This window comes from Pongo pygmaeus, chromosome 7 (genome assembly GCF_028885625.2).
Source record: "Pongo pygmaeus isolate AG05252 chromosome 7, NHGRI_mPonPyg2-v2.0_pri, whole genome shotgun sequence".
Taxonomy (NCBI): Eukaryota; Metazoa; Chordata; class Mammalia; order Primates; family Hominidae; genus Pongo; species Pongo pygmaeus.
In genome coordinates, this window is record NC_072380.2 from 72,923,766 (window position 1) to 72,949,174 (window position 25,409).

Here is a 25,409-nt window from a genome sequence, read left to right on the forward strand (position 1 = left end):
CATGTAGTAGAAAGAACTGACTTCTGCCTTGATTCTGCTGTCCCTAGCACTGAGATTTTTAGATAGGCTTTGTAAGCTTCAGTGGGGTGAAATGACTAGGTGCATAGACTCTGGAGCCAGACCCAGCTAGCCCACCTGCCACCACCCTGGCCCTTACCAACTGGGTGCCCTTGGTCTTTTACTTAGCCCATTGACACACAGATTCTTTCTCTGTAAAAGGAGGACAAAACAGCTATCCTCATGGAATTGTAAGGGTTAAACAAGGTTGTGTATTTAATGCAGGTAGTAAGCCCTCCATAAATGTTACCTATTGTTATTATCTATTAAATGGTGGCCCTTCCTATTTGATATACTTATGGTAGGAATGATACAAGATGATGAATGTGAAGTGCTTTGTAAACATTTCTGCATTACTCAAGTGATAGTATTATTGTTTTTATGCATGTAAGGTACATGTATAAGGTGGATGAATCAATAGCTTTAGCAGATAGCAAGTCGAGGAGGCTAGGATGGGCAGGGTGGGGGAGGGGCTGAGAGGAGGAGTAGACAAGTCACTGTAATACCAGATTGAACATGGAAGGTCCCACCAAAGAATTCCAGCACCATGCTCTGGAGTCCTGTAGAAGAAAGGATCAGAAAAGACTTAATTGAAAAACTAATATTGGAAAAGGCTGTGAAAATGCATTCATTCAATGCATATTGAGTGTCTACCCCTTGCCAGACACTGTGTTGGCTGCTGGGAATATAGCCATGAATAAGGCATAGTCATGGCACTCAGGAAATGGTCTTTGGGATCAGGCTTCAGCTGGGATGGGGATAGTTTGGAAGATCATTTCAACAGGAGGAAATCGGGTGAGCAAAAACATAAAGAGGAAAAAGATAAGCAAGCTTTTTTTTTTTTTTTTTTTTTTTGAGACAGAGTTTCACTCTTGTTTCCCAGGCTGGAGTGCAATGGCACGATCTCGGCTCACCGCAACTTCCGCCTCCCGGGTTCAAGCGATTCTCCTGCTTCAGCCCCCTGAGTAGCTGGGATTACAGGCACGAACCACCACGCCTGGCTAATTTTGTATTTTTAGTAGAGATGAGATTTCTCCATGTTAGTCAGGCTGGTCTTGAACTCCCAACCTCAGGTGGTCCACCCACCTCAGCCTCCCAAAGTGCTGGGATTACAGGCATGAGCCACTGCACCTGGCCAGATAAGCAAGCTTTATAAAGCATCCAGGAGTCCACTATCGCTGGTCTGAAGTTTGTTGAGTAATGGAAGGGGAATCCAGAAAAGGTGTTTGAGGTCATACTTGGGCAGTCTTGAAGGACAGTCTGCAATTAACGTGAATGGCAATGGGGAGCCTTTGCAGGGCGGTAGTGTGCCTGCAGCCACACAAAGGCCACTCTCAACTAGGAATTCATATTAGTGCAACGTATTTTTACTATTGTAGAGATCATGTCTTAAATATACACGATAGCTTGTCCCAGAAGAGATCTACTCAAAACTTTTTCAGAGCATGAGAATGTACACTCAGTCTTTGAGAGTGATATTAAGTCAATTGCAATAAACCAGCAACTAGCACTTGTCATAGATTTAGTACACACACACTCATGCATACACAGTAATAGATCGAATTTTAAAGTCAGTTCTGAGTTTGAGGGTATTTACATGTGTCATTTTCTCTTTCAGTTTCAAAATTTAATGTGTCAATATATAAAATTTAAGAATAAATGTATATGGCAGGGTAATTGTTCAAGAATTAAACTATATGCCAACAGAACATTGGCAGGCTTTATTTTGTGACATTTAGGGATCTTTGCAATTTTTTCTTGTGGAAAAAGAGGTAGATTGGAAATCATTGCAAATCAAAGTGATGCTTTCAACCTCTGAAACAAACGCTAGCTTGTCTTTTTCCACTTTTCACACATTAGCGTAGATCTGTCAACTGAATCTGAATTTTTTAAAGGGTAATGTGTAGTACAAAGTTATGAACACCTGCGTACCACAAAATTGCTCTGCCCCTCTCTTCTTCAGTTCACAGCCCCATGCCCTTCCCCTTACCCTCTCAAGAGCATGTTCCTCTCAGAAGATTTGGAAAGAGCTTAATGAGATGGAGTCAGAGCCTTAATAACAAACTAGTCACTGCCAAACAGAACAGAACTTTTAAGTAGGAGATGACCTCTCCCTGCCACTGTTCCTTGCCTGTGAGTTGTTTTGTTTTGTTTTTGAGATAGGGTCTTGCTTGCCCAGAGTGGAATGCAGTGGTGGGATTTTGGCTCACTGCAGCCTTGATCTCCTGGGCTCGAGCCATCGTCCCACCTTAGACTCCTGAGTAGCTGATACTACAGGCGCATGGCAGCACGCCTGGCTAATTTTTGTACTTTTTTGTAGACACAGGGTTTGGCCATATTGCCCAGGCTGGTATCAAACTCCTGGGCTCAAGCGATTTGCTGGCCTCAGCCTCCCAAAATGCTGGGATTACAGGGGTGAGCCACTATGTCTGGTCGAGTTTCTGTGTTTAATTGCAGTTCTACAGATAGTCAGAGAAATGTGTTTTCAGATGTTTCCCAGTGAAACAACCAGAAGTATCTCGTGGCCAGATCCGAGTACTCAGGTGTGCATTCCCCCTGGGGGAGAAAATCTGCTCCTGGCTTCAGCCGGGTCAAAAGGCCTCAGAAGTGGGTGGGTGAAAACCCAACTGGCACATGCCACTAGCCCATCTCCTTCAACTGTAATTTATGGATCTGCACAGGGATCCAGTGATTCATTTGACTCTGATTGGCTGCCAGCTCTGCTCTAATGTATTGTCAGACACCACTCCAGTGTGCAAGAAAGTCAGCTCTGCTTGCATTTGGGTTACTAACCACAACTGCCAAGGACTTGAAAAGAAACAAAACCCCGGGGCAGGCAGGGTCTTGATTCTGTGTATGTTTTGTTGTCTGTTATTTTTATTCCAAATTAATAGTGCAGATCAAGCCCACAGTTAAATAACACATCTGCCTGGGGTTTGGGTAGCAATTCACAGTATGTTTTTATTCATTATTGCTTTAATTATGGCTCAGGATTCTTTTGGATCTCTCCCAAGTAACAGGTGGTTTTCTGACCATGATAAATGCTAAATGCTGCTCAGGATAAGGCAGCTAAGGCATTGTTTTCTTAGCTGGGGTTACACCTAGGCCCCAGGCAGCTTCTGAATTAGCAGCCTGCAACAGATTGGAATTCCTGGGGGACTTCACTTAACCCTTAGTTCTGCCAAACTTGTTTTCAATGCACTGTTGCGTGGGGGCTCCTCGTTGCACCCAGCTGTGTGGCAGATGTGCTTTTTGTATTCTGGGAAGTAGCAGGAGGGTTTGGGGTAGGTCAAAAAGTTAATATGTCAATGTTCTGAAGGGTGATGGGAGTAGAAACTTGGAGATATTAAAGATGATTTGAATTTAGATTCTTAAAAAAAGAATAAAAGCATTCTTTTATATATCTGCAATGGATAACAATTAAATAAGTCACACATGAATCATCAAAATTAGAGTGAGGGCAACGACCTATTAGATCATCTAGCCAGTTCCCCAGTGAACACAGAATTATTCCCCGCAGTGTTTTCAGGGGTGCTTTGTACAGTGTCTTTTGAAAGACTCGAGCAATTGAGGCCTTCAATTATTTCCTTAGGGAGACACTTTCCCTTATAAAAGGCCATAGTGTTTTCCTCCTTTGCCTGATAGTCAAGCTAAAAAAAATAAATGTCTGTATGGTACATGCAAAATCATTTGCACAATGACACTGATCAGAGGTAGAAATTATACCTATAGGTCTCCCAGAAAACAGTGAGCGTGCAGTTGGCATTCTTCCCTGCACTATTTCAAGTTTTTACACTTGAATTTGCATACTTCATGGAGGTGGCAGTAGTGAAATATCCCCGGCAAGCCTCCCTGTTTCCGATACCACTATTGCAAACTGGTCAGAGGTAACATTGCATCTCTTAATTTGAAACTAGGTGGGAAAAGCTGTTTTGAATAAATTCTGTTCAGACTGTCCATGTTGTCAGGGTAGAGAATACTCAGTCATCCAGGAAGTAGCAACTGCTTACAATTCCTCTCTCTTTGGAACAGACTGGTATTGTCTTTCCTGGGTTGTTTGTATTGGAGAGGTCGCCGATTGTGCACACACATGACGGGGGCTGTAGGATAGACAGCCCCCAGATTTTCAGCCTTTGAAACCTGGAGCTGCAGAGCCAGTGCCCGCAGGTGGGGCACACACAAGGCTTCCTGCTGAGTTGCCATGGCTTGTGTCACAGTGCCCTTAACGGCAGTTTTCAGTTCAAAGAGGTCAGATTTTGCAGAGTTATAGACAATGGAAGGGACAAATTGTCTCGATTTCCAGAACTCAAGAATGCTGTGACTTGAACACCTCCTATCCTATTCCCCTCCGCCTTCATTAGAGTCCAATGTACCGGGCAGTGAGTTTGGAAATGGCAAACAAGGAATCAAATTTCCCACCTTGGAGGACCTCATAAGGCAGGCAGGGAGGTGTGGAAATAATTTTGAAGTATTGGAGTGAGGGCTATGAGCTAGGTAAGCAGGGTGGCCACACAGTACAGGGAAATGGCACTCAGGAAATCCTGGGTGTTGGAAACTTCCCAGGGAAGCGGAACCGAAAGGACAGAAGGCAGGAAAAGCAGAGGGAAATGCAAACAAGAAAGGAAGTGACCAAAGCAAGGCAGAGGCATAGGGAGCAGTTCCAGTGGGTGGGGGAGTGGGAGGGTGTGGGGAGGTGGGGCTGAGGTAAAGCACCAGGAAGCCTTGCCTGCCATGCCAACTTCAACAGTCTAGAGAGGGGGCTTGCCATCATCATTTTGGAGGTGAGGACACTGTGGTTCAGAGAAGTGAGGTGGCTTCTCTGAGGTCACACAGTCCAGTGAGAGAGCTAGGATTTAAACCAGGTCCATCTTAATCCACTGACTGTGCTATATCAGGAGAGAAAGGTATGCTGGAGTGCAAATTTGGGGTGGGCATATTTGTGGCTTCCTGAAGGGAGCAAGTGGCTAGAGGAGCTGCAGAGCTCTGTGGGGCTTGAAAGGTGGCCATAACCTTCCATTATCCACCTTGACTGGGACAGAAGCATTAGTTCATGGGAGAGCAGAATTTGGTTCCTGCAGAGTTTATCAGTTCTTATAATTATCCAGAATGACTCATGTTGCGGCCAAACCAAGTGCCTTCTGCAAACAGGCCATCTAGACCAGGGTTGAGTCAGCTGCGTCAGTGGGAGCCACACGGGGCTTGTGGCCATGGTCAAGACAAATATGTAGCTTTGTGGTCAAGGCCTTCTAGCAGGCATGAGAAATATGGGGAAGTCATGGGAGCACTTCATGCTTCAGAACTAAAGGGAGGGATTAGGAAGACAGAGCAGCAGAAGCAGGAGGTGAGCACTGGGGCATATGCAGCAAGTGTGGGTGTTTGGGGTGCTTGTTTCCATGTGGGCACTACTTCTATTGGAATAATAGTTCCACCTCTTTCCTTATGTCTTGCTCATCCCTTACTCTGTTATTTCTGCCACACCTACTGAAATCTGCTCTTATGGTGCAAAAACAGCCTAGACTATATGTATATGAATGAGTATGGCTGTGTTCCAATAACATTTTTATGGTATTGTTTTAGTCCTTTGCAGCTGCTATAACAAAACACCATGAACTGAGTGACTTATAAACAACCAAAATGTACTGTACAGTTCTGGAGGCTGGGAAGCCCAAGATCAAGGAACAAGCAGGTTCAGTGTCTGACGACGGCCTGCTTCCTGGTTCATAGATGGTCGTTTTTTTTTCTTGCTGTGTTCTCACATCATGGAATGGGAAAGGCAGCTCTCTGGGGCTTCTTTTATTTATTCATTTTGTTCGTTTTCTTTTTTAGAGATAGAGTCTTGTTCTTTCACCCAGGCTGGAGCACAGTGGTATGATCATCACTCACTGTGGCCTCGAACTCCCGGGCTCAAGCAATCCTCCTTCCTCAGCCTCCTGAGTAGCTGGGACTGACTGCACGTGTGCACCACCACACCTGGCTTGGGCCTTCTTTTATAAGGGCACTAATCTCATTTATGAGGGCTCCACTCTCATGACCTAATCATCTTCCAAAGGCCCTACCTCTTAGTACCAACACAGAGGTGATTAGGTCTTCAACATGTGAATTTTCAGGGATACAAATATTCAGACATAGGCCCCAGGCAGCTTCTGAATTAGCAGCCTGCAACAGATTGGAATTCCTGGGGGACTTCACTTAACCCTCAGTTCTCCCAAACCAGTTTTCAATGCGCTGTTGCATGGGGGCTCCTCGTTGCACCCAGCTGTGTGGCAGGTGTGCTTTTTGTATCCTGGGAAGTAGCAAGAGGGTTTGGGGTAGGTCAAAAAGTTAATATGTCAATGTTCTGAAGGGTGATGGGAGTAGAAACTTGGTGATATTAAAGATGATTTGAATTTAGATTCTTAAAAAAAGAATAAAAGCATTCTTTTATATATCTGCGATAGATAACAATTAAATAAGTCACACATGAATCATCAAAATTAGAGTGAGGGCAACAACCTCTGGGGCTTGAAAGGTGGCCATAACCTTCCATTATCCATTCATTACCATAGCAGGTGCTGAAATTTGAATTTTATATATTTTCACTTGTCACAAAATAGTCTTCTTGTGGATTTTTTCAACCATTATAAACATATAAAAACCAATCTTAACTCATAGCTGTACAAAGACAGGTGGTAGGCTGGGTTTGGCCACAGGCTGTAGTTTGCTGATCCTTGATTTAGGCAATAGTCAAGTTGCCTCTAGCTAGAAAACTTCTTAGATCATTGATCTCATCAAATACGTGTTGGTTTTAAATGTAATTATTAGGAACAAACTTATTTTCAATTGGTAGGGTGTATTACACTTTGCTGTCTCTCTTTTCCATGCCTCCTTCCCACTATGTAATGGCTATACCTACCTTGTAGTCCTATATACCTTATATGTGAGGGCTAAATGACATAACATAGAGCCTAGTGCCTAGTCATATGAGTTTTCACTTCCCTTTTCTTCTAAGGTTGTGCTTGGAATTTGCCATCAGCAATGCCGAGGCCTGGCCTTGGTGGAAATGCAGGTGCTGCTTATCTTTTCTTCCAAAACATAGTACAAACCCAGTCATCCTGATGAGTAACAAGATTGCTCCATAATACAACCTAGTGAGTAATCCCTTTTGCTAATGGTGAGTGGTATGGAGAGAAAAACATGAAAGTGCCCTGTGGAAATAATGCCAGTAGCTCCCACCAGAAATCCCTTAGGCTCTGCCTGTTAGAGCTAGGGTACACATCTAGAAAATGCCCCTTTCTTTACCATTACCCAGCATATAGGACCTGTTAACCCTGCTCATGCTTTATGTACACATTGAACGTTTATCTGGCTCTTGATGCCATCTCAAGAAAAAGACTCAGCACCACAAAATACTTAAGAGAAGTGCATATGATATGGTTTGGCTGTGTTACCATCCAAATCTTATCTTGAATTGTAGCTCCCGTAATTCCCACATGTTGTGGGAGGGACTTGGTGGGAGATAATTGAATCATGGGGGCAGTTCCCCCATACTGTTCTCGTGGTAGTAAATAAGTCTCATGAGACCTGATGATTTTATAAGTGGTTTCCTCTTTCGCTTGGTCCTCATTCTGTCTTGCCTGCTGCCATGTAAGACATGCCTTTCGCCTTCTGCCTTGATTGTGAGGCCTCTCCAGCTACATGGAACTTTGAGTCCATTAAACCTCTTTTTCTTTATAAATTACCCAGTCTCAGGTATGTCTTTATTAGCAGTGTGAGAACAGACTAATACAATATATTTTACTGAAGATATTGTAAACATCAATAGGAAGAATCCACAATGCATTTCACACTGCAAAAATACAATAAAACACCCCCATTAAACATATTTCTTGATTTTCAAAGAGCATTTTTCTTTACCAGCTTTCTTGTCTCCCTTTCTTTTCTTGCTTCAAAACACTCTATTCTCTGAGCAATTCAGCTCAGTGTTTCTTGTTCTAACAGAGCATTCTGCAAGGATCATGTTCCTTCTTCCACATATTCATCCTTTAGATGTTTCTTTCATGAGAGGCTATGAGTGGTAAACTGTTTCGGTTATTGTTTCACCAAAATGTTTTTATTTTGCTATCATTCTTGAAAGGTAACATTTCTGAGGACACAGTTCTAGATTGACAATTATTTTTTTCAGCCTTTGATGACATGATTCCACTGTTTTTGTGCTTTGTTATTTCTGACAGAGGTCTGCTGTCAGACTATAGTCATTTTGTAGTAGATGAGCTATCTTTCATTTCATGTGACTTAAACCATTTTCTCTTTTGCTTTGGTGTTTTACAGTTTCACCTGATGTGCCTAGTGTGTGTGACTATTATTATTATTATTATTATCATTTTTTGAGATAGGGTCTCACTCTGTCACTCAGGCTGGAGTGCAGTGGCATGATCTAGGCTCACTGCAGCCTTGACCTCCTGGGCTCTAGTGATCCTCCCACCTCGACATCCTGAGTATTTGGGACCACAGGCACATGCCATCACACCTGGCTAATTTTTTAATTTTTTTGTAGAGCTGAGATCTCATTATGTTGCCCAGGCTGATCGCAAACTCCTGAGCTCAAGCAATCCTCCTGCCTCAGCCTCCCAAAGTGCTGGGATTACAGGTGTGAGCTGAGATGCCTAGCTATATTTGGAAATTTGTCCTTTATTATACTTCCTGTCTCTGAGGATTCATGTCATTCATTAGTTCTAGAATTTCCTTAGCCATTATCTTTTGGAATGTCTCTCCCATTTTTTCTATTCTTTCTTGTGGGACTCTGGGTGTATGTTAGAACTTCTCATTCTTTCCTCCCTTTTTCTTACTCATTGTATTCTCTCATCTTTTTCTTGCTGCATTCTGAGTGCTTTCTTAAGATCTGTCTTCAGTTCACAAATTCTTTAGTCATTTATGTTTATTTTGCTGCTTCACTTATCTATTAGTTTATTTATCTTTGCATTCATTCATCTATGTATCTTTCATCTACACATGTACATACATATATGTAGTTTAATGCATATTATTTTAATTAGATATAGTTTTATTTCTATACATTCTATTTGATTCTTTGTTAAATCTGATCATTTTTGATAGTCCTCTTTTTCTTATTAATTTTTTCTATCATCTTTTATTTCTTTTAATATCTCTCTATATATAACCATAATAAAAACACAAACATATATATACAAATATATATATACAGATATACACATAAATATATACATACACAAATATATATACATATATTTGTGTTTTTATTATGGTAAAATATATATTTATATTTATGCTTATATTTATAAATGTTGAAAGAAATAAAAAGTGATAGAAAAAAATTGATACAAAAAAACACAAGTATATTTGTGTTTTTATTATGGTAAAATATATATGCTATGGTTTGAATGTCTCCACCAAAACTTGGGTTGAAGTTTAATTGCCATTGTAACAGCACTAAGAGGTAGGGCCTTTAAGAGGTGTTAGGTTATGATGGCTGTCTCTCATGAATAGGATTAATGCCATTATTGTGAGAGGAGGTTAGTTATGGAAGGAGTGGGTTTCTGTTAAAAAGAAATTTGGCCTGATTTGTCTCTGTCTTGTGTGCTTGCTTCTGCCTTTTTCCATGGGATGACCCTTGCCAAATGCCAGTGCTATGCTCTTAGACTTCCCAACCCCCAGACTGTGAGCCAAATAACTTTAAAAACCAAATGACCCAGTCCATGATATTCTGTTAGAGCAGCAGATAACAAACTAAGACAATACATAACATAAAATTTAATATGTTAGCCTTTAAGTATATAATTCAGTGGCATTAATTACCTTCACATCATACATAGTTATATTCTATATCTGATAATTCTAATATTTGAAGTTGTTGGAGTTTCAATCACACTTGCTGTTTCTGTTGGCTCCCACTTATAGTCATTGGCTGTCTTGAGGTTTGGTAAAATTTTTCTCTTTTTAAAACATATTTAATTGAACTTAAACTGTTGGGAATCCTCATGTAACTGTGTAATGAATACTTTGTTCTGGAGATGTGCACTTCCCTCTGCCGGACATTTATTTTCTCTGTTTGGAGTTTTCAAGATTCACTGGGCAGTAAAAATTTGAACCTGAGACCTATGTAAAAATTGTAACTAGCAGTCTCATAGTTAAAACTTTTCAGGGGAGACCATCATTATTGTTTTTATTATTATTATTGTTACTATTATTAATAATATTTTTTACTTGAAGCTGTGGTGAAGGTAGATTTCCCTCTGGATTGTTTTACCAACAGTTTTTGTTTTTTTTCTAGTCCACTTTTTCCCTGGAGGGTATGTCCCTTTGAAGATCTAAACTATATGTGAGTCTCGGGTTTCTCCTTTTCTTTGTACAGGCCCAAAAGACTTCATTTCCCTGAACAACTATTAAAAGTGTTCAGAACGGGTAAGGTGGTAAATATTTTAGGCCTGTGAGCCATATGGTCTCTGTTGCAACTACTTAACTCTGCTGTTGCAGCACAAAAGCAGTCACTGACCATACATAGATGAATGGGCATGGCTATGTGCCAATAAAACTTTATTTACAAAAACAGGTGGTTGGCCTGTATGCTGTAGCTTGCCCACGCTGCTCTAGAATCCTGATATTGCCTTTGTTTCCTAAGCAGCCTTGACTCCTGATTTTCTTGCTTTTTTGCTCATGGCTTATTTTGTTTTATCTTACTTTATGTTTCTGGGGATTTCTCTTATTATCTTGAGAGTTAACCAATTCACTTAATATTGCAATGTATCCAGCATTTTAATGCTTTGCAAGGGAGGGATTTTATAAACAAATAGTTCTAGTAGCAAAACCCAACAATTTCTCTCTTTCTTTCGGCTTACATACCCTCTTAGCTAAACAAAACCTAAAATTAGCTAAATGACAACCATCTGTTTTTCTTTAAGCATCTTCCCTAGTCCTTTAGCATCCTGTCACACCAATTTATAGCTACTCTTCTCTCTGAGAGCTTATGGTCTCAGGGTAGCAAGATTTCAGAATAGAGACACTAAGACTCTGACCTCCCTTCTGTCATGTCAGAGGATACATAGAAGAGACTTGGGTATTGTGTGTGAATGTGGCCATCTGAGAGCCTTTTCAGTTGTGTTCATTGAACCTCTTTTATATGTCTCTTACTGTCTTACGGCCTAGAATTCACAGGTGGAAACAACCAAAAAACAACAAAAACCTGTTCTCTTGGACTTGGTATTTTTTTTTTTTTTCTTTTTTTGAGACGGAGCCTTGCTCTGTCACCCAGGCTAGAGTGCAGTGGCACGATCTCGGCTCACTGCAAGCTCCGCCTCCCGGGTTCACAGCATTTTCCTGCCTCGGCCTCCCGAGTAGCTGGGACTACAGGCACCCACCACCACGCCTGGCTAATTTTTTGTATTTTTAGTAGAGATGGGGTTTCACTGTGTTAGCCAGGATGGTCTCAATCTGCTGACCTCGTGATCCGCCCGCCTCGGCCTCCCAAAGTACTGGGATTACAGGCATGAGCCACAGCGCCCAGCCTGGACTTCGTATTTTAATTGAAAGGGACATAAAATAAATAGGCCAGGTGCGGTGGCTCATGCCTGTAACCCCAGCACTTTGGGAGGCCAAGGCGGGTGCTTCACGTAGGTTGGGAGTTTGAAACCAGCCTGACCAACACGGAGAAACCCCATCTCTACTAAAAATACAAAATTAGCCGGGTGTGGTGACACATGCCTGTAATCCCAGCTACTCGGGAGGCTGAGGCAGGAGAATCACTTGAACCTGGGAGATGGACGTTGCAGTGAGCTGAGATAGCACCATTGCACTCCAGCCTGGGCAACAAAAATGAAACTCTGTCTTAAAAAAAAAACCAAAAAAAACACCACGAATACAATTAGAAAAATATTAGATAATGGGAGTGTTATGTTGAAGATGAAAGAAGTTGTTTTAATAGGGAATGACAAACAGGTTGTTTTTGTTTTTTATTGTTGTTGTTTTAGATGGATAGAGGACTGGATGAGGAGGCAACATTTAAACCTGACTTGAATGATATAAAGGAACAAGCTATGGAAAGATCTGAGGCAGGGGAGGGGAACATTTTTGGTATTTTCAGAAGTCAGAGAGAATGTGAGTGTAGCTGAGATATGGCATAGCAAAATTGAAATGAAAAGGTCTCAACGAAAAAAGAAAATGAGAATCTGAGAAACAGTGGGACTAGCCTAGGAGTGCAATGAAAAGGAGCCCGGGGATGACAGCTGTGCAGCAGTCTTAGGAAACAATTGGTCCAAATTAGAACAGAAGAGCTGAGGGCCCAAGAATGGATTGAATGAGAAAGGGGATTACATGGCACACCTGATATAATGAAGAACCTGGGAGATTTGCATGATAAGATGGGGACATATGTCTTCTGTTAATCAGAAAATAGTACGGTAATGGCAATTGTGGGAAAAATAAATATTCAGAAGAAATTTATAGTTTAAATATGAAGTAAGCTGAAATGTGGCATGACAGCAGTTGATTTAATTTAATTAAACAGAAAGTATTTGATCTTGATGTCTGGTACTTCTTTCTGTAGACAGTACAGGCTTAGTGATGTATGGTATGGTTACTATATTGAGTTTTTTAAAAACAGCTTTATTAAGATATTGACATATAAAATTGTATATGCTTAAGATGTATGACTTGATGTTTTGATACATGTATACATCATGAAATGATCACCACAATGAAGCCAATTAATGTATCCATTACTTCTAATTGTTACCATTTGTGTATGTATTATGTACTGACTTTTCTATGAGAAAAAGCACACTCCTAAGCACTACAGTAGATGATGATTATGCAATAAAGGTAGTATTATAGATGTGGTTTCCAAGTTCAAAGTTTTAGAGTCAATCTATGCTAACAAAACAATAAAGACCCAAATATAGTTATAAACAATACAGCATATGGACAAATATAGTTATAAATCTTGATGCTGTAGAAGTGAGCACACAGGTGACCAAGGATGGGAGAATGATGAGCCCTAGGTACGATTATCTCCTCATCTTATGTGGTGGGTCTGAGGGGCAAAGGTTTGAGGGAGAATTTAAATCTTCAATTTTTGGATATGCTTTAAAACTTTTAAAACTCTTCTTGTATCATTTTTACATGTTTATTTTAGAAAGCATTTTCCTTTAGTTCTTTTATTCTACAATATTTATGGATCATTTTCTATGTCCCATATGTCATGTACTGGGAAATAAGAGGAGAACAAGAGAAAAAAATCCTTGTCCTCATGTAGCTTGTATTCCAGTGGGGGAGAGTGTGCCTTTCTATAGCATCACAAAAAATGCAAGTTAAAGGAATGGGGTATTAGTGATGTTTTTGTCGCATTAAGGAACAAGGTTCTCATTGAGCAATAAGGTCATTTTGATGACTCCTAAATCTCTATCTTCAGACCAGATCTTGTTCTTGAGCTTCAGATCTGCATATCTGAGTGCCTAATGGGCATCTCCAAACCTGATCTTCTTCCAGCATCCTGCAACTCCATCAGAAAACATCTTTGTCCCTCTTCTACCTTCCTTCTTCTCTCACCCTCACACCACTTCAGGTCCAATCCATGACCAAGGCCTTCAGATTCTACCTCCTGCATAGAGATTGACTTCCTGTGTTGGTACTGTACTCACCGCTCCTTTTCAATCCTGGCCATCAATCCCTCAGTTGAATTATTGCAAACACACCCTTCACTGCTCTCCAACCCATTTTCCACATGGCAGCCAGAGCCATGTTTCAAACAAGTCTGAACATCTTGTTAATGTGCCTAAAGTACTTCAGTGATGTCTTATTCTGTTTTGTGCTCCTATAACAGAATATCTGAGAGTAATTTATAGTGAGCAGAAATTTATTGGCTCACAATTCTAGAGGCTGAGAAGTCCAAGATCAAGGTGCTGGCATCTGGTGAGGCCCTTCTTGCTGTGTCATTTCATGGTGGAAGGGCAAGAGCACAAGAGAGTGCACCTACCCCCATTTGTATAATGGCATTAATCTATTCATGACCTAAACACCTCCCTTTAGGCCCCACCTCCCAACACTGTCACATTGGGGATTAAGTTTCCAACACGTGAACTTTGGGGACACATTCAACCCATAGCAAACAATTTGCCACGACCCTTAGGAAAAATTTCAAATTCTTTGGTATGCTTGCAAAATCTGTCTTTCAACCTTATGCACACATGTGTATGCACACTCATGCATACACACACATAAAATACCCTCCCCATCATCTAGCTCTCCTATGCCAGGGACTCCCCTCCCTGCCTGCCTGCCTGCCCAGCTGCCTCTGTTGCTGGTAGGGCACCAGCCCCATGCGTGGCTATGAGAGTCTGCTTGTTTTTGTATCCCTTTGATAGTGTTTGGGGTGGAGTGATTCTGGAGTGCAGGCTCTGGGGTCTCACCCTCTTGGTTCAAATCCTGATTCTACTACTTCCTCAGGCAAGTTACTTAACTTCTTGTAAGCTCCATGAGCATCTGTAAAATGGGGATCACAGTGACCTCACTTCACAGAATCATTATGAGGCGTGTGATGTGCCCTGTAACACCCAGCACTGAGAAACCCCTAACCCCTTGTGAATGTTAGCTAGCCTCTCCACTGCTGCTGTGACTCTTACTGTGACTCTCTTGATCTGGTCTCAACTTAATGAGGTTCTCTGGGTGGCCTCCCCATGCCCTCTACCTCTGTGGCTCCCACATTTCCCCTCCATGACACATGTGCCCCTCTATTGTAAGCATTCCTAGACGGTTAGCATGTGAACTCCTGTTTTCTACAACATTCCCAGGGTTTTCTACAGTGTTGGGTACCTGGTAGGGCTCAGTATAAAAGAAATAGATAAGGAATACATGAGATAGATGCTGAATTCAGTTAATCCAATTTGACCCTGGAAAGAACATTCTGACCTTGAGAAGTACTGGATGGACCCTGGAACCACTGAGCAGGACTGTTCCACTTCTGGAAATGCATCTGTCATTCTATAGTTGTTTAGAAGATCTTGAATAAGTGAATTTCTTTATTGATTTTTAAAAAAATGCTTGTTTCCCAAGCATGTTTCTAACTTAGAGACTATTAGGAGGTGTGTCTAGATGTTGGAAGGGTGGAACCACTTCCACCGGGTAAGTGAAGAGAGGTGGAGCGCTACACTGGCAGAGTGCTGTACAGGCCTCAGTGCAGTGTCTTTCTGCCTGGGAAAGCTTTTCTTTCATGAGGCTGTGTCATTTATTCATGCATGCCCTCATGCACACCTTCCGCAGGGCCAGCCAGCCCTCCTCTTGCAGGAACCTTGCTCTCAACTGAGGCTGGTAGACTGATGTCTGGGTAGGTGTGACATGAGTTTAGGCAGTAATTTGGCTCTTTTAAGAGTGCAGACAGTCTCCTGGAGTCCCACGGCTCCCATCACTCTGCAGCCAGGAGCAGAGTCCAGCTGTCCTCAGGCCCCATGGGGACCTCGCTGTGTTTACATGACTCGTCATATGGTAACCTCTTACAGCTCTTGGGCAGGCTGCACTGTTACCTCATCTGCAGTCCAGTGACCTCATCCATGTAGAATGTAGCGAGTGCAAGCTGGGAGTGGAGCGGGCTCAGCCTCTCACTTTGAGCCCAGGAGAAACGTCCTCCATGTGGGCTCAGGGAATCCACCAGGTGGAGAACTGTCCACTTAGTAATTATTCCCAGCAGGGATCCGATTGGGAGCCAAGAAGATGTGTTTTCCAGGGGCTGGGGCTGGGAGGTGCCAGTGCAGACATGTGTGTGCCCATACCTGGAAGTTAGTTATCTCATGTGATTTGTGTTGCCTCCAAGAAGGGCTACTGACCCCCGGCACAGCAGAGTTGCTGTCCCTCTCAGCCTGTCAGGTAGGAGCCTCCAAGATGGTGGTGTGCAAACAGGCTGTGAAACGCACCACAAAAGGGACAAGGAAGGCACAGTCTCAGAATGGGGGTGGAAGCATCACTAGGTACTGTTTTTATTGTTTATCACTTTCTTTTAATTATATTTGCTCTCCCCCTCCAAAAAATATTGCATGTGATGACTAGGAATATAAAATAAATTACCTTTGCCATAGGCTGCTGGGTTTATTAGCCTCTTTCAAACTCTTCACAATGTAAAGGACAGGCTGACCTACAGTGGCCTCCTCCTTCCAATAGGCTCTCCCTCTCTCCCCCTCACTCCCTCCCTCCCTCTCTCTCCCCGCTCCTCTCTCTGTGTAACAGGAGCTCTATTTGTGCATTTAACAGCTTAACCTTTTGAGTTACTTCAGAGCTCTGTATTTCTTCTAAGATTTCTTTGGGATACAATTAAAATTTTTCCACCTTTATTAAGGTATAATTGACAATTAAAAATTGTATATATTTACAATGTACAACATTGTGTTTTGATATATGTATACCTTGTGAAGTGATGACCAGAGTCAAGTTAATTAGCCATTGCCTCATGTGGTTATCATTTTGTGAGTGTGGGGTGAGAACGTTGAAGATCTACCCTTTTAGCAATTTTTAAGGATACAATACAATATGATTAACTATAGTCATCATGCTGTCCAATAGACCTCCAGAACTTAGTCATCCTCTCTTACTGAAACTTGGTACCATTTGGTTAGTCATTTTAAATTTTAGGTGCTGATTTAGCTAATATATATATATATTTATTTAAATTTAGCTACCTTACATATTTATATTTAGAAAAAAGGCAAAGATTAAAAAACAAGCTTAGGAAACAAAAATGGCAGAAACAACACAAAAGTTAAATACCTCCAGAGGTCAAGAATTTATTTGGGGGCTGGGCGCAGTGGCTCGCGCCTGTAATCCCAGCACTTTGGGAGGCTAAGGCGGGTGGATCATCTGAGGTCAGGAGTTTAAGACTAGCCTGGCCAACATGGTGAAACCCTGTCTCTACTAAAAATACAAAAATTAGCCCATTGTCGTGATGGGTGCCTGTAGTCCCATCTACTCGGGAGGCTGAGGCAGGAGAATTGTTTGAACCCAGGAGGCGGAGGTTGCAGTGAGTTGAGCTCACATCACTACACTCCAGCCTGGACAACAGAGTGAGACTTCACCTCAAAAAAAAAAAAAAAGAAAGAAAAAAAAGAAAAGAATTTATTTGGAAAAGCTCTGGCAATGAAAATAATACTCCCGAGGGGGAGGATGCTAATTTTAAGGAGCAAATGTTAGTAAACTGACAGAGTCAGTCATTCCCCTGACTACGTGGAGATCAGTGAGGAATATAGGACTCGTTGCTCCTGGTCTGTAAATGTGGAACAAAAGCCATTCTTAAGAGTGGGATCTTAGTCTTCTTGGGGTGAGAGGCAAATGCTTGGCTATAATGAGCAAAAGAGCTGGGGTCATTATTTTGATAGTGTGTTTGCTGCCTACTTTTAGTCATGCACCTGAGACATTCTTTCTTATTAGCAAGCTTGGAGCAGCAGTGGAGTGTTGAAATAATTTCTCTCAAACCTGGGCTCTACGACGGTCCTCCTGCACACAGATGAATGCCCCTGTGAACAAATTGCCTCCCCAGCCTGTTTAGAGTCACCTATGCTGCTGGCAAATGGTTTTTCAGAGCAAGGTAAGCACCGCAGAGACCCAGAGGCTGTATATTTAAACAATTACGGCCTGTGTGTGTCTAAGCCTCCTGCTGCATGCTCCTGAGCAAGATGGTGTAATATGTGCACTTTACATATCAATAGCAGAGGAGGCTGTTTCCAGATGGCTGTACCTATTTCAAAGCCACCTTTTTATGCAGAAGGAAGACTGTGTGACCTCCCTCCAAGTAAATGTGTTTTGTAAGTCCTGGGAATGAATGCTTAAAAAATGGTCATGGGCTATATTTCATGTCCAGTCCAACATGTTGTGTGTGCACAGCTGTTCGGGGCTGGCATGTGGTAGCATATTAAAAGGAAGATTAGCATTTCCAATTTTTTCCCCTTCTGAAAGCTTGATATGCATATATGAAACTTGTGGAAAAAAATATGCATAATGGGACAGGGATGTTGGGTCTCAAGGCACTAGTCGGTGCACATCTGGAGTTTCTAGCATTCTAGAGATAGTTACTTATTCCCAGGAGCCGCCGCCGGAGTGGGAATGGTAGCCCGGTATCCATGGTGAGCTTCCCTATCTCACCGTGCCAGGTGTGCGTGTGTGTGTTATTTCTTGGAAAGGCTGTCCTCTGAGGGGGTGGGGAGGGAAGAAGGCAAGAGAGGAGAGAAGGGAAAAAACAGAAGGGAGGTAATTAGGCGCCACCTTGCCCAATGGAGCCTGCTCAGGCGTCTGAAATCAAGGATGGGGATTGGAAGGGCGCTGATGGAGTCTGATGATTCCCCCTGCCTGCCAACTCCACGCTTGTTTCTATGGGTACAAGACCAGGGGAAAGAAACCCTGGGGTCAGAAAAGAGGCATGGATCACAATACCAAGCAGGATGGGCCTTGCTACTTGCCTCTTCTGCAGTGTGATATTAGTCTTGAACTGACAACCTGAATTCATGCTGATTTTTTCCCCCAGTTTAGACATTGGAAGTGTTTCAAACTTCGTAGGCTGTTATTTAGAAAAAGCCTTCATGGGATAGCATTTTTTTTTTTTTTTTTTGAGACGGAGTCTCGCTCTTTCGCCCAGGCTGGAGTGCAGTGGCGCGATATCAGCTCACTGCAAGCTCCGCCTCCTGGGTTCATGCCATTCTCCTGCCTCAGCCTCCCGAGTAGCTGGGACTACAGGCACCTGCCACCACATCGCGCTAATTTTTTTTTTCTGTATTTTTAGTAGAGACAGGGTTTCACCGTGTTAGCCAGGATGGTCTCGATCTCCTGACCTCATGATCTGCCCGCCTCAGTCTCCCAAAGTGCTGGGATTACAGGTATGAGCCACCGCGCCCGGCCGGGATAGCATTTTAACTGGATAGCTGACTGGCTGATTTTATATTCCCACTTAATGGATAGAGAAATTGAGGCATTAGGAACCATATGGACCTGCCTTACTCTAAGAGGGAAATAGGAGCAGGCCTGGGAAGTTTTCCCAGGAAAGAGAGTTTGTTATAGCTTCATAGATTCATGGGATGCATGAATTTTTTTTTCTTTTTTTTTGAGTTGCAAGACTGTGAGGTTGCAGATGCTCTGTGTAAAACAATGCCCCACAGGGAGGGAAGTGTGAGGTCCAGCCTGAGGCCACCCTTAAAAAGGGCTATAAACAGCAGCTGCTTCTATTGTGCGTGCCAAGTGCTGCCTATTAGTTTAGGTTTCCAAACTCCTTGTTTCTTTCTCTTGAACCAGATGTGACCAAGCAAGAGTTTGTCAATTCAGAGGTAGAGCCCAGATGGTGGGAATCAAGGGAGGGAAGTGAGGGGCACACGGGCCCCTGGGGGCTGAGGCAGGAGACAGCTCTGTGCCTTTCTCAGGTACTCTGTTTATCTGTCTTGGTGTCTGATCTGTCCTTCCTTCTCCTCGGGGTTTGGCAGCTGAAGCAGAGTGGGAAAGAGTGTCTGTGGTGTCTGATCTTCAAGCTCACACATGAGCACATGGAGGGCTCAGGACACAATGGAGGGGGATAGATGATAGTGGAAGAGCACTCGGGAGCCCCATTAGGCACCCCTGATGGAGGGCAGGGAGGGGGCAAACAAAAGAGCCCCAGGCTGCTGGGCCACACAGAACCTGGATGATGAAACAGGAGGATGCAGGCAGGAAGACAGAGCCACCTCCCTCCGCTGCCCCTGGCGAAGGGGTGCATTCGTTCCCTGGTTGGTGGGGGAGAGACGCCAACCCAGAGCCATGTTATTTCTGATTCGTGGTGTGTGGCATTTTTATTTACCATTTATGAAACTGTGGGTTCAGATGTGTGTGTTTTTGTTTTTTTGTTTTTTGTTTTTATTTTTGAGACAGAGTCTCTTGTCACTCAGGCTGGAGTGCAATGGCATGATCTCGGCTCACTGCAACCTCTGCCTCCCAGGTTCAAGCCATCCTCCTGCCTCAGCCTCCAAAGTAACTGGGATTACAGGTATCCACCACCATGCCTGGCTAAGTTTTGTATTTTTAGTAGAGATGGGGTTTTGTCATGTTGGCCAGGCTGGTCTCCAACTCCTGACCTCAGGTGATCTGCCTGCCTCAGCCTCCCAAAGTGCTGGGATTATAGGTGTGAGCCACCGCGCCTGGCCCCAGTGTTCTTAATCTCTTTTATTTCTCTTTCCCTCTTTCTTTCTTCTTCCAAGGTAGAGGACCTTTGGAGATGTGAATGAAAACAGCTGTCTGAACAAGTTGTACCCTAACTAGCGCGGCTGCGAGTCTGAAACTTGAAACGGGGAAGTTGGTCAGCATGGGTGAAGCTATGCAGCCCAGGTGAAGGGATCCTCAAGCAGCAGCCTCTGCCTTTTTGTCCTCTCCTTTTCATGGAGATGACAAGAATCACCCCGGGACTTATCTTCTGAGGTGCTCAGCTGTGCTCCCAGAGCTGCTTTGGTCACTGCTATGGCGGGTGGAAGCAGGATGGGTGAAGTCATTCTGGAGAACAATGTAAATTATAGCCAAATTATATATTTGCACATGCTATGACCCAGGATCCCAATATATGCCAGAGAAACTCTTGCACAGATTCATGTGGAAATAAACATAGTAAAGATGTCCTACATATCTTTCTGGGTCCCAGGGAGCTGGAGGGAACTTAGGTACCCATCACTTGGAGAACAGAGAAAATGTGGTGGGAGCTTATGCTGGAATACCATGCAGCAGCTGAAGTAATGAATGAACACAATTCTTTAGCAAGACTGTTGAATGAACATGTAAGAAATAGGACAGTATCTATAGCACGGTGTCATTTTAATAATGTTAACAGAAGCATACACATACAAACAATATTGTATTTTTACGTTTCTAGGCACAAATTTCTTATACATGACATTGGGTGGAGAGAGAGGAAGGAGACATGTCATGGGGATCAAGGTTAGAGTGAAAAAATTCAAATAAAATTAAAGAATAGAGAGGGTTTAAAATGCCCAGTTATGATAATTAACATGCCATGAACTGAAGAAACAACTCAGTTTTGCACTTAAATTCCTATGTATGGAAATGGAAATTCTCTTTGTCTCTCTTCTATCTACATATCTATAACATACCATAGTTTCTGTGATAAAAAGTATCACAGAAATGCATAAATGCATATGAAATCTCACCGTCAATAATCAACCATCAAATATTCTCTAAGCCTATACTATGGATGTAGTCCTGTGCTAGGTCTGATGGAACATGCAAGAGCATAGGGTATTGTCCTTGTTGTTACCATGCAGATTGGAACTTACATATGAAACAAGAGCATGCAATTTAAAATAGCATATAATGAATGCCCAAACTGTGTAAGACATACACAAAGAGGTGCATGAGAATTAAAAACAAAGATGGCTGGTGAGGACAGGAGTGGTCAGAGAAAACTCACTGGAGAAACAAGCTCTGCACTGGGCGGTGAAGGATGGTGGTATTGGCTTGGCAGAGGGAAGAGGAACAGAAGCCGCATAGAGACAAAAATCGTGAAGCTACCAAGGGGACCACGAGTGCAGTAGCCAGACCCCAGCAGAAGGGGCCGGCTTGAGGTGTGGGTGAAGCAGGGTGCAGTGCATACTTACCCTGTCGTCTGCGCAGCATTCAGCTTCTGGGAACCATGTGTGGCTGCCTCTAGCTCCTTTATCACCAGGGCTTCTCAGAAGCCATTTATACAGACGCTTTCAGGCCTCTCCTGCCCACTGCTCAGGGTGTGGGTGCTGAGGGTGGGATTTGGGATTTGGCCAGGAGGAAGCATCTGCCACCACCGGCATCCCTTTTGCTTTCTTTTCCCTCTTACGAGTACTCAGGGCTGCTTCCTAGCTTTGCCTAATTGCTCTGTCCACGGACCAATGAGAGCGGGTGACGTTTTAAAGTGACAATCCTACATTGATAATATTTTCTAGAAAATTCTCCACACACCTGTGGACTAATCTTCCAGAGATCATTTAATTTAATTAATTTATTTAGAGACAGGGTCTTGTTCTGTTGCCCAGGCTGGAGTGCAGTGGTGTGATCTCTGCTTACTGCAGCATCAAACTCTCAGGCCCAGGCTATTCTCCCACCTCAGTCCCCCAAGTCGCTGGGACCACAGGCCTGCCCATGGCGAATTGTTATGTATTTTTTGTGGGATGGTGTCTCACTATGTTGCTCAGGCTGGTCTCAAACTCCTGGGGTCAAGTGACCTCCCACCTTGACCTCCCAAATTGCTGGGCTTATAGGTGTGACCTACTGTGCAAGGCCAGGCGCAGTGGCTCAAACCTGTAATCACAGCACTTTGGGAGGCCGAGGCTGGCGGATCACCTGAGGTCGGGAGTTCGAGACCAGCCTGACCAACATGGTGAAACCCTGTCTCTACTAAAATACAAAAAATTAGCTTGGCATGGTGGTGCACGCCTGTAGTCCCAGCTACTAGGGAGGCTGAGGCAGGAGAATCGCTTGAACCCGGGAGGCAGAGGTTGCAGTGAGCTGACATTGCCCCACTGCACTCCAGCCTGGCCACAGAACAAGACTCTGTCTCAAAAAAAAAAATCAGATTTATAACCTGTATGAGTTTAATCAATATTACTAACAATAACTAATATTGTTACGTTTGTTAAGAAAACTAGGGCAGGCATGGTGGTGCACACCTATAATCCCAGCACTTTGGGAGGCTGAGGTGGGCAGATCACTTGAGGCCAGGGGTTCGAGACCAGCCTGGGCAACATGGCAAAACCCCGTCTCTACAAAAAATACAAAAATTAGCTGAGTGTGGGGGCATGTGCCTGTAGTCCCAGCTACTTGGGAGGCTGAGGTGGGAGAATCACTTGAGCCTGGCAGGTTAAGGCTGCAGTGAGCTGCAGTCATGCCACTGCACTCCAGCCTGGGTAATAGGACAAGACTCTGTTTCAAAATAAAATAAAATAAAATAAAAAAATAAAAGAAAGAAAAGAAAAAGAAAACTAGGAGGCCAGGCATGGTGCTATGGATGTTCACAAAGGGGGTCCTAATGCATGTGTTCTGAACAAACATGTATATTACATACGAGCCATGTTCACCTTGTGGTGGAGACAACAATGAAGTGTATCACAGTCAAGCTCTATACGTCAAAAGGTGAAGCAGGGACACCAAGGCACTCAGTGTACAGCCTCTGTAAACCAGCCAGAACCAGTCCATGGTCAGTGGTCTCTTATCAGGAGAAAGTTACTGAAATAAAGCTCTTATCCCATCAAAGCTGAGCTGTAGTTATGGCTGTGGAACAGTGGATGGGGGTTAGTCAGGTGGTGTCTGGTGGCTGGCGAGCTGCAGTTGTTTCAATATTGCTTATCTCAGGGCCACTGCTTGTTTGGCTGCCAGAGAAAAAGAAAAACCCTGTAGCCCTTAGGACATAGTATACTCTTTAAGTGTAGGGGTGCATGACTTAACCCTTGCCTAGCATGGCCTTAGGTTCTGTTTAGAATTCGGTATCTTACTGCCACAAAGATTCTGTTCTGTCAGCCTTACGATCTCTGTTTTAACATTAATGCTTGTCAGTGGTTGTGTCTAAACCATAAAAGAAAGGGGATATACGTGTTTGACGTCCTATCCCATCATGGCCAGGAACTCAGTTTTTTTTTTTTTTTTTTTTTTTTTCAAAAAATTCGACTTTTATTTTAGATACAGAGGGTACATGTATGGGTTTGTTATGTGGGTATACTGCATGATGCTGAGTTTGGGGGTATGTGGTATTATGATTATACACTGGTTTTCGTCCATGGTTCCCAGCTCATAACTCTCATAGCCCTTTTTACAATCTTTTATTATAAGTTTGGGTATGTTAAGTCTCAGGGGCAGGCCTCTGATCTGCCCTCCCTTCACCTGCCCCAAAGCAGGACTCTAATGTTCCTCTGCCTTTCTGATTGTGGATCTTTTTTTTTTCTTTATTATTATTATTATTATTATTATTATACTTTAGGTTTTATGGTACATGCGCGCAATGTGCAGGTAAGTTACATATGTATACATGTGCCATGCTGGTGCGCTGCACCCACCAACTCGTCATCTAGCATTAGGTATATCTCCCAATGCTATCCCTCCCCCCTCCCCCCACCCCACAACAGTCCCCAAAGTGTGATGTTCCCCTTCCTGTGTCCATGTGTTCTCATTGTTCAATTCCCACCTATGAGTGAGAATATGCGGTGTTTGGTTTTTTGTTCTTGCGATACTTTACTGAGAATGATGATTTCCAATTTCATCCATGTCCCTACAAAGGACATGAACTCATCATTTTTTATGGCTGCATAGTATTCCATGGTGTATATGTGCCACATTTTCTTAATCCAGTCTATCATTGTTGGACATTTGGGTTGGTTCCAAGTCTTTGCTATTGTGAATAATGCGGCAATAAACATACGTGTGCATGTGTCTTTATAGCAGCATGATTTATAGTCCTTTGGGTATATACCCAGTAATGGGATGGCTGGGTCGAATGGAATTTCTAGTTCTAGATCCCTGAGGAATCGCCACACTGACTTCCACAAGGATTGAACTAGTTTACAGTCCCACCAACAGTGTAAAAGTGTTCCTATTTCTCCACATCCTCTCCAGCACCTGTTGTTTCCTGACTTTTTAATGATTGCCATTCTAACTGGTGTGAGATGGTATCTCATTGTGGTTTTGATTTGCATTTCTCTGATGGCCAGTGATGGTGAGCATTTTTTCATGTGTTTTTTGGCTGCATAAATGTCTTCTTTTGAGAAGTGTCTGTTCATGTCCTTTGCCCACTTTTTGATGGGGTTGTTTGTTTTTTTCTTGTAAATTTGTTGGAGTTCATTGTAGATTCTGGATATTAGCCCTTTGTCAGATGAGTAGGTTGCGAAAATTTTCTCCCATTTTGTAGGTTGCCTGTTCACTCTGATGGTAGTTTCCTTTGCTGTGCAGAAGCTCTTTAGTTTAATTAGATCCCATTTGTCAATTTTGGCTTTTGTTGCCATTGCTTTTGGTGTTTTAGACATGAAGTCCTTGCCCATGCCTATGTCCTGAATGGTAATGCCTAGGTTTTCTTCTAGGGTTTTTATGGTTTTAGGTCTAACATTTAAGTCTTTAATCCATCTTGAATTGATTTTTGTATAAGGTGTAAGGAAGGGATCCAGTTTCAGCTTTCTCCATATGGCTAGCCAGTTTTCCCAGCACCATTTATTAAATAGGGAATCCTTTCCCCATTTCTTGTTTTTCTCAGGTTTGTCAAAGATCAGATAGTTGTAGCTATGTGGCATTATTTCTGAGGGCTCTGTTCTGTTCCATTGATCTATATCTCTGTTTTGGTACCAGTACCATGCTGTTTTGGTTACTGTAGCCTTGTAGTATAGTTTGAA

The 25,409-nt window shown here is 42.9% G+C and overlaps 2 long non-coding RNA genes across 2 annotated transcripts; one reads left to right on the forward strand and one right to left on the reverse strand.

The window, feature by feature from the left end:
• The first annotated feature begins 17,176 nt into the window (after positions 1–17,176).
• On the forward strand, positions 17,177–20,661 carry LOC134740012 (uncharacterized). Its single transcript, XR_010127212.1, has 3 exons — positions 17,177–17,632; positions 18,821–18,914; positions 20,263–20,661. It is a non-coding gene; the product is annotated as an uncharacterized LOC134740012 (long non-coding RNA).
• Positions 20,214–21,838, reverse strand: LOC129042994 (uncharacterized). The gene is made up of 2 exons (XR_008504265.2): positions 21,663–21,838; positions 20,214–20,547 (listed from the first exon to the last, which is right to left on the reverse strand). It is a non-coding gene; the product is annotated as an uncharacterized LOC129042994 (long non-coding RNA).
• Positions 21,839–25,409: the final 3,571 nt, after the last annotated feature.